This window comes from Oncorhynchus kisutch, linkage group LG5, assembly GCF_002021735.2.
Source record: "Oncorhynchus kisutch isolate 150728-3 linkage group LG5, Okis_V2, whole genome shotgun sequence".
Lineage (NCBI taxonomy): Eukaryota > Metazoa > Chordata > Actinopteri > Salmoniformes > Salmonidae > Oncorhynchus > Oncorhynchus kisutch.
Genome location: NC_034178.2, coordinates 40,062,847 through 40,071,821, shown reverse-complemented (window position 1 = coordinate 40,071,821; position 8,975 = coordinate 40,062,847).

Genomic DNA, 8,975 nt, shown 5'->3' with positions numbered 1-8,975 from the left:
AAATGAAACTGCGTAATACCTTTTGTTTGAGATGGCTGGGAAGTGTCCGGTCTGAGTGCATGCAAAAAATTACAAAAATAATCTTTAGAACAGAAAGGAAAATGCATGTGTTTATACAGTGGAAATGAAAGAGACGGAACAGGATAAAAAATGATAGAAATGGAAGAAATGTGTTCCCTTTTAGTTTCATCTATTCCCTTTGAAACCTTGAAAAAACAAAAACAGGCAAATACAGAGACAAAGGCCGGTGAGTATGCCATTTGGACCGACCTGTCCTAAAGCAACAGGCTGCAGTACAGAGGTGGAGGAAGACCAACATGGTATTTCACATATTCTGGAGGTTTGTCATGTCTGAATAATCATGAGGCAATCTCAAATCAAATCAAATGTTATTGGTCACATACAGTACACGTGCTTAGCAGATGTTATTGTGATTGTAGCAAAAGCAATTTCATAGCGGCATAGGCTAAGATGCAATAGATAGTATAGAATAGTATAGAATATAATACACTATATACACATGAGATGAGTAATATGTGAACATTAGGGGCGGCAGGTGGCCTAGTGGTAAGAGCGTTGGACTAGTAACCGAAAGGTTGCAAGATCAAATCCCAGAGCTGACAAGGTAAAACTGTTGTTCTGCTCCTGAACAAGGCAGGAATAGAAAAATAATATCTAAATATATGGATGAGCAATTTCATAGCGACATAGGCTAAGATGCAATAGATAGTATATAATACAGTATATACACATGAGATGTGACATCGGGGGCTATAGGGTGTCCTGGAGAGCCCTCTCGTTGTGGGTGGTGAATTTTCCATACCAGGCAGATGCTCTCAATTGTGCATCTGTAAAAGTTTGTGAGGGTTTTAGGTAACAATCTAAGTTCTGATTTGTGAAATAAAAAATTGTCGCTCAAAACTAGTTCCACTGGTGACACTAAAAATAGCCTAGTTATTTTCTATATTCATCACACCCTAACCTTGTGATGCAAAATCATAAGGTTATTTACCAAGGAATGGTGTAGGAATGTCAAGGCTGAGCAATTAACAGATCATCAAAGATTGTCAAAAGGTGTTATACACGTTCAGGAGTTATAATGCAGTGCTAGAACACCTGATTGTTGCTTGTTGCTGTTTAATTTATTTGCATAGTCTTACCAATTACTGGTTGACCTGGCAGATAATGTGTTCTTAGTCAATTTACTATGTAAAATTAATACGTAAAAAAAACACTAATCTTGAATCAAACAGACCAAGTAATGTCTAGTAGTCTTGCTTTCCAGATTCATGGAGCTCCACAGCGGTTGTGTGAAGAGACTGGGTCGTGTCTAATTGACATGAGGCTAGCAACAATTTCTGACCTGAAAAGTTCTGCATTGAGTATGCTAGTGTTCAGGTCATGTTAGAGTACAGTTGACCATGTAAAGAAGCATTGAGACGTCAAAGTGTGTTTCCTCTCTGATCCTCTGAGCCTCATGGTCCGCAGCACTCAGATACAGGATGAGGGGAGGAGGGAAAAGGTGTAGAGTCACTTCATTACAACACACACAATGTGCCAATCTTTTGTTAGAAATGGCGGGGAGGCGTCCTGTCATTTAAATAGAAAGAAAATAGCCAAGAGAGCGGAATGGGAAAAGGAAGGGAGACTGGGAAAGACTGACAGATTTAGGAATTCTGTTTTTTTTTGTCTTTTAAGAATTTCCTTTGAAATCTATTAAAAACAATAACAGACATGGCTTTAAACAAAGAGGGGGTGGATACTATGAAAGGTCCTGTATTGTGCACTAAATCAAAAACCAAGGATGCCAGTCATTAGAGGGTCACATTGTCCTCTGAAATGGAAGCAAATTACAGAATGGGATACATTATAATAACATGGTGAGATTATGGTAAAACATTACAATTACTCACAGTGATAACATTATTTGCCCAGGTTAGGTTCCTATTTAAATATTCAACATGTTACCTGCAGTAAGAATGTGTAAACTCATGACCTGACTCATAGCTTAGTTGTCCCCCCACCTCTTCCATAGGTTTTCGGAGCTTATAGCTTTGCTTTACCTCTGAACACAAAGCTGCAGGGCAAATTTACAGATGAAGAAAAGCCAATTACTCCATGTATTACTAGGTCATGCTGGGGATCCTCCGAGCACCAGGATCCCCAGCATTACGCACTCAAGCCACCATCAGTAGGCACACCTGCCTTCCCCCTTCACGCGCATCAGCGATCATTGGACTCAATTACTTGTGTCATTACCTTCCCTATATCTGTCTGTTCCCAAGCTCTGTTCCCTGCTTCGGGATTAATTGTCATATGTCTGTGTTACCTGTGTTCTGACTCCTGTCTTGTTCCATGTCTGTTCCCTATTAAATGTTTGACTCCCCGTACCTGCTTCTCCTCTCCAGCGTCACTTCTTACACATGGGCTCATGCATATACTCCTGAGCCTCATTCACCAGCCTCGTTGTCTCAATAATGCATTGCTCAATAGTTGCTCTTGTCAGAGATGTTCTCATTGAGTGTTCTTTAAATGGCCCTCTCGTCATTGCCCAATGCTCCGATTAAGCTGAACCCTATTCCATCACTATTGTCTTAAAAACGACGAGGCTTAGAATGTGGTTAAACTTCACATTAAATAAACTCCAACCACATTTTGGACCTAATCCAAGGAAAGTCCTGGAAGGTGAGTCATGGTCATCCATCCCCATGCTCTAATTTTAAACAAGGCCATGTGCACATGAGCAGTTGATAAGAATGAACCTATCAGTTATCTGAAGCAGCAGTCACACAATGTGTGGCTGTCAAAAATGAAGGCCACACATTCTCCAATGTCCAGAACCTTCAAGTATCTGCCTTCTCTTTCCATGTCTAGTCCATGTCCATCTACACTTATTGTAACATCTCACCTTTATTCATTGACTGGAATTGAATATTTTTATGTTTTCAATTGAAGTGGAACACATGCAGATGGGCTTATCTTTCTGCTATACTCACTTAGGCCTTGTTTTCCTAAGGGAGTAGGAGGAGGGCTACTGAGAGCTGGTTTTGATTCATACCGGGATGACGAATTTCAAGGATTTGTATCAACGGAAATGCGACAATAGAAAGCATCTTACAAGATTGATCCATGAAAAACAAAGAACAAGAAGCGTGCCTTGCATCTTTGCTGGGGCTTTTCCTCCAACGGAGCAGGCAGACGCTCTCTGGAGACATGCAGAAGCTTGGGCTTGGGCCTATCTGAGTTACACTTCAAATGCCTCCTTTCATTATGTAGCCAAAATGCTCTACGTCAGTGATGCCTTTATTTCCTCCCACTGCCTGGGTGACTGTCTGCCACAAGACCTGCACCCGTTAACCCTGTTTCTGTGGGGAACTTTAACTCATTATTTCTCTGTGGCTGCGTATTCTGATTTTAACCCGTGGATGTCCTTTTCTCAGAATAACACTTGGAAATTTGCTGCAAGCAAACAAACTGTGGTGTTCATAAGTGAGAGTAGAGAAACCCAAGAGCGTGAAACTGTAGTAGGAGACACAGGACCCTTTTAGAAGACTATAGACCTTCTATTAGATATTGTTTTATGTCACCAATGGAAGAGTAACAGGCCTAGTCTATAGATGAATGGGCTTCTTTGGCTCAGTAATGCAATGTTTGGTGGGCCAAGGCCACTGGCTGACCTGCCTTCCAACTTATTTTGAATGGTACTTGGACAGCTGGCACCATCGCCAAAGCCATGCCTGTCGATGATCGTCCTCCTCATTGCATGTTCCTGTCTGCCCTTCCAAAAATATATGTTTTCACATGGTGTTGATCTTAAATTTCACGCATGAAACCATATTTTCACATGTATTAAATGTAGAGTTCCCATGGTAACACCACCTCACATGTGAATTGCACGTGAAAAATGTTTTGCAGAGGGGTCAAATACTTATTTCCCTCATTAAAATGCAAATCAATTGATAACATTTCTGACATGCGTTTTTCTGGATTTTTTTGTTGTTATTCTGTCTCTCACTGATCAAATAAACCTACCATTAAAATTATAGACTGATCATTTCTTTGTCAGTGGGCAAACGTACAAAATCAGCAGGGGATCAAATACTTTTTTCCCTCACTGTACATTCACATGTGAAAATCACATTTGCTGTTTCATATTCGAAAAACTTCCACAACTTGCAATTCCACACTTTCATATATTTTTTTTTTTACATGCGACTGTTTTTCACATGTGGAATTGCAAGTGCACATATAAAAAACAATCACATGAGAAAATGTGCAGTTTCATATGTAAGGACACTCCAACTGTGAAAATCTCACTTTTTCACATATGTGGAATGGCAAATTCACATGTGGGGTTGAAATAATGTTATTCTCGTTACATGTTAAAAGATGTGGTTAACATCGGGGTGGCAGGGTAGCTTAGTGGTTAGAGCGTTGGACTAGTAGCCGGAAGGTTGCAAGTTCAAACCTTACAATTCTGTCGTTATGCCCCTGAACAGGCAGTTAACCCACTGTTCCTAGGCTGTCATTGAAAATAAGAATTAGTTCTTAACTGACTTACCTGGTTAAATAAAGGTGAACTTAACATGTTTCCGCGATGTTTCCACTGGTGGAATTACTGTAGGGTGACCACATCTTTAAAAAAACTGCGGGACAAGGGAGAGATATTGTGGGACATTTGCTGAACAGTGGACAGAGTCTTCACAAGGTTTTCACACACTGTTGCTGGTATTTTGGCAGATCTCCTCTAGAGCAGTGATGTTTTGGGGCTATTGTATTTGTTTGAGAAATGTCCTCTGGTCTGATGAAACAATAATGGACCATCGTTATGTTTGGAGGAAAAAGAGGGAGGCTTGCAAGCCGAAGAACACCATCCCAACCGTGAAGCACGGGATGGCAGCATCATGTTGTGGGTGTGCTTTGCTGCAGGAAGGACTGGTGCACTTTACAAAATAGATGGCATCATGAGGCAGGACAATTATGTGGATATATTGAAGCAACATCTCAAAACATCAGTCAGGAAGTTAAAGCTTGGTCTCAAATGGGTCTTCCAAATGGACAATGACCCCAAGCACACTTCGAAAGTTGTGGCAAAATGGCTGAAAGACAACAAAGTCAAGGTATTGGAGTGGCCATCACAAAGCCCTGACCTCAACCCTATAGAAAATTTGTGGGCAGACCTGAAAAAGTGTGTGCTAGCAAGGAGGCCTACAAACCTGACTCAGTTACACCAGCTCTGTCAAGAGGAATGGGCCAAAATTCACCCAACTTATTGTGGGAAGCTTGTGGGAGGCTACCCGAAACATTTGACCCAAGTTAAACAATTTAAAGGAAATGCTACCAAATACTAATTGACTGTATGTAAACTTCTGACCCACTGGGAATGTGATGAAATAAATAATTATATCTATTATTATTCTGACATTTCACATTCTTAAAATGAAGTGGTGATCCTAACCAAAGACAGGGAATTTTTACTAAAATTAAATGTCAGGAATTGTTAAAAACTGAGTTTAATTGTATTTCGCTAAGGTGTATGTAAACTTCCGACTTCAACTGTAGCTACCATAACATAGCGATTTTTATTGTTGTCAGGTAAAAAAATACAAACATTTTATACAGGAGAAGAATTCTACTGTCTGAAAAGGTACAGACCCAGGGCCGGCGTTATGGATGGGCAGGAACCGTACCTCTGTGCCTTTCCAAATTAAATATAGAAATATTGATCATTTATTTGACCGTGTAAATACAGAAGACAACAAATTGACACTACAAAATTCGTAACAGTTTCCGCCTTTGAAACAACGATTCACATTGCTAGGGCGGGCATCTCGTCATTATATACAGATCTCTGGTTTTGGTTTATTTCAGAAACATTATGAGTTTTGTCAATATTTGTATTGTATTTTGATTGGAGTGCTCCTTGAGAAATGAGTATGTGTCTGGTTTCTATGTCCTGATAACGTAAAGGAGGCGCGCACGCCTGAGCATGCATAGACGTAGCCCTACCAGGCCTGCTGCATGCAAATGTAGGAATGTGCCCATTTGGCAGTGTGATTTCTGATTGTCATAACTCACCATGTCCACCACTAATAATCTGAGTTTGTCAGACATTTTTTCTTAACCTCACACATTGTAAACGAAGTCTGTTTTTTTTTTAGCATCCATTGCAAACGATAGTTCCTCAGTAGGCTCGCAGTAAGCCTCAGTGTGAAAGTGTAAACTATCATGATATATCCAGTGGAAATGTAATTTAAAAGAAACAGCTGTCTGTCCCTAGCTCACTGGTGCAGGGTACACTGTTGCAAGTTCGCTAGTGACAGCTTTCCCGGATCCAGCTGATGATTTAATACAATGTTGCACTTCACTAGCAATAGCTCAACTCAAGACAGGTAGAAAGGGAGGCAGACATGTGGAGTAGAGAGATTAAGGTGATTGAAAGAAACAGAATTTTCATCAGGATTTTTTCTACTGTTTTTATTTGTCGGCTTTAGGCCTATGTATTTTACTTAGTTGATGATGGAAGTTATAGGCCTACTGTTGCATTGGCCTATAGCAGTGGTAATCATTGCACAGCCCTCTGGCTGCATGCGGCCTGCGAGCCAGTGGCCGATTTAGGTATAGGCGACATGGGCAGCTGTCCGGTGGCGGCATCTTGCCGGTGGCGACACAGGATGCCCGCACCATAATTTTTTGGAATGGTGACATTTGCACGATTGGTTTTCTATCGCTCATTTGCACGTCATGTCAATGATATCATGCCACCGTGTGGGACTGTGGGTCAATTAACCTTGACGGAGTGGGCACCCTGATTATAGTTTGTGAGCTAGACAGGCTACTGTCTGGGAAGGTCTCTCACTCAGAAGTACGAGATGGGGAGGGGGGCGGACGGAGGTTGACCTCAGGTCTCCCCACTAGAAGCCCGAGGTAAGGGGAGCGGGGAATCTATCAAATAGCGCACGTTTAACTTTGTACGGTACTAATGCAATTAGTAAAATCAGTCACACTACGAAATGCTACCAAATAACCCACAATTCATTCATAATACTGTGAATATTTAGTTGCACAGACATATTGTTGCATTTTTTTCTGGTTTGTGCGAAATCATTAAGAATAATATAAAACCAGTCTGCACACCACCAAGGTGAATTGGTTTAGTCTTGACTCTTGGTTGACAGTGTTGAGGGATGGATAATGTATTGATGCTTGAGTGCCAAATCAACACAAATTTGTTTCTAATAGTCTTTGTTACTTCTTTTTAATATTTCTTATTTTTAATATTTCTTATTTTGGTATATATTTTTTATATTTATATAGTTTTAAATGTTATGATTATTTATTTGTGTTGTTCCAAATGTCTGAATAAAAATTACTGTTAGTTGAGAATGGTGTTTTTTTGGGGGGGTGAAGGGCCGTTGAAGGGGGGCGGGGGGGTACCATACAAGCTAGAACCGCCACTGCTACGGGCCCTTAATTTGCAGCTCGCAGTGATTTTCCTATTTTCCATTCATAATACATAACAATGATACAATTTAAATTCAATGTGTTTAATGCAGGCCTGCATCACTTCATTGAATATATCTACTGTTCCATGGACAGCAGATATATGGCAGTATAACGCAGCTGTTGAACAGAAAGGCCGAAATAGAATGTTAGCCAAAATAGAACGCAACTGCTCAGCTACAGCGACCTACACATATCTATTTGCCATTAGCTAATTTTGCAGTCTGGTCGACATGGATCGATTTACTGTAAAAAAAGAAACGTAAATCTGTTGACAATGAGTGCTGGAGCTGGAGAACAACGTGACAGCTATGAACGAACAACCAACGAGAACCAGGAATATCAGGAAGATGGCCGCTGGGAAATGCCGCTAGCTAACCTAGCTACGGTGAGAAATGGACAGACAATAATTGTTTTGTACTGCATGATGGGACTAGCTCACTTTGTCTTATTTGCCAGATGGCAGTCAATTGTTAAATGAGCACATTTAGAGTGACATGTCCAGTAACATCATGCCCACTTTGACAAAAACATCCGCCACAAAGCAACTTCAGAAACAACAACATAGAGCAAATCAAAGGAAAGTTCAAAGGACAACAACAAATGACGCCGTGTTTTTCAGAGGATATTCTGAAAGCCCTTGTAATTTTTTTTGCTGATAATAATATTGACTGGTCAAATCTGGCATCTATGTGCACTGACAGTGCCCCAAACATGCGAGGGAAGGAGACAGGACTCATAGGCCTGATGAGAAAGAGAGAGGATATTCCCGAATTTGTTACGTTTCATTGTAGCATTCATTAGGAAGCACTTGTGGCTAAACTCAGACTGTGATTTACAGAATGTGATGCAGCAAGGTGTGTACGTGGTGAACATTATTATTGCAAGGGCACTGAATCACCGGAATACCGGACAGAATACAGGGACTTGATATTTTACAATGACATGTGATGGCTGTCTCGTGGCAAAGTTTTGGAAAGATTTCTCTCCTCCTTCAAAACTGTGAATTTTTTGCAAGCAAGGGGAGCGAGGAGCCAGAGCTGGATGATCAACAGTGGCTTTTTTAACTGGCATCACCTGCCACGTGAACACGATGAATCTCCAGCTCCAAGGGAAAGCTAAAAGTCCGGGGAAAATGCTGCGTGTGGTCAAAGCATTTCAAAATAAAATCACCACACTGTTCATACCTGACAGACAGTTTGTTAATTTACCAAAATTCAGAGCAGTCACCACATCCAACCCAGACATACTGCAACATTTTAGCTATAATGCATTTGTGCATGTGTTGAAAGAGTTGAAGTTGGAGTTTGAGTCAAGATTCAAGGATATCATGGAGTACAAGGAGTTTTTCATCTTCATTGAGAACCCCTTTCATGTGTCATCCAGTGTCATCTCTGACCCCAGTCATCACAGCCCTCTGTCCTGACCATGCTGGAATAGAGAGTGAGATAGTGGAGCTGCAGGCAAATGAC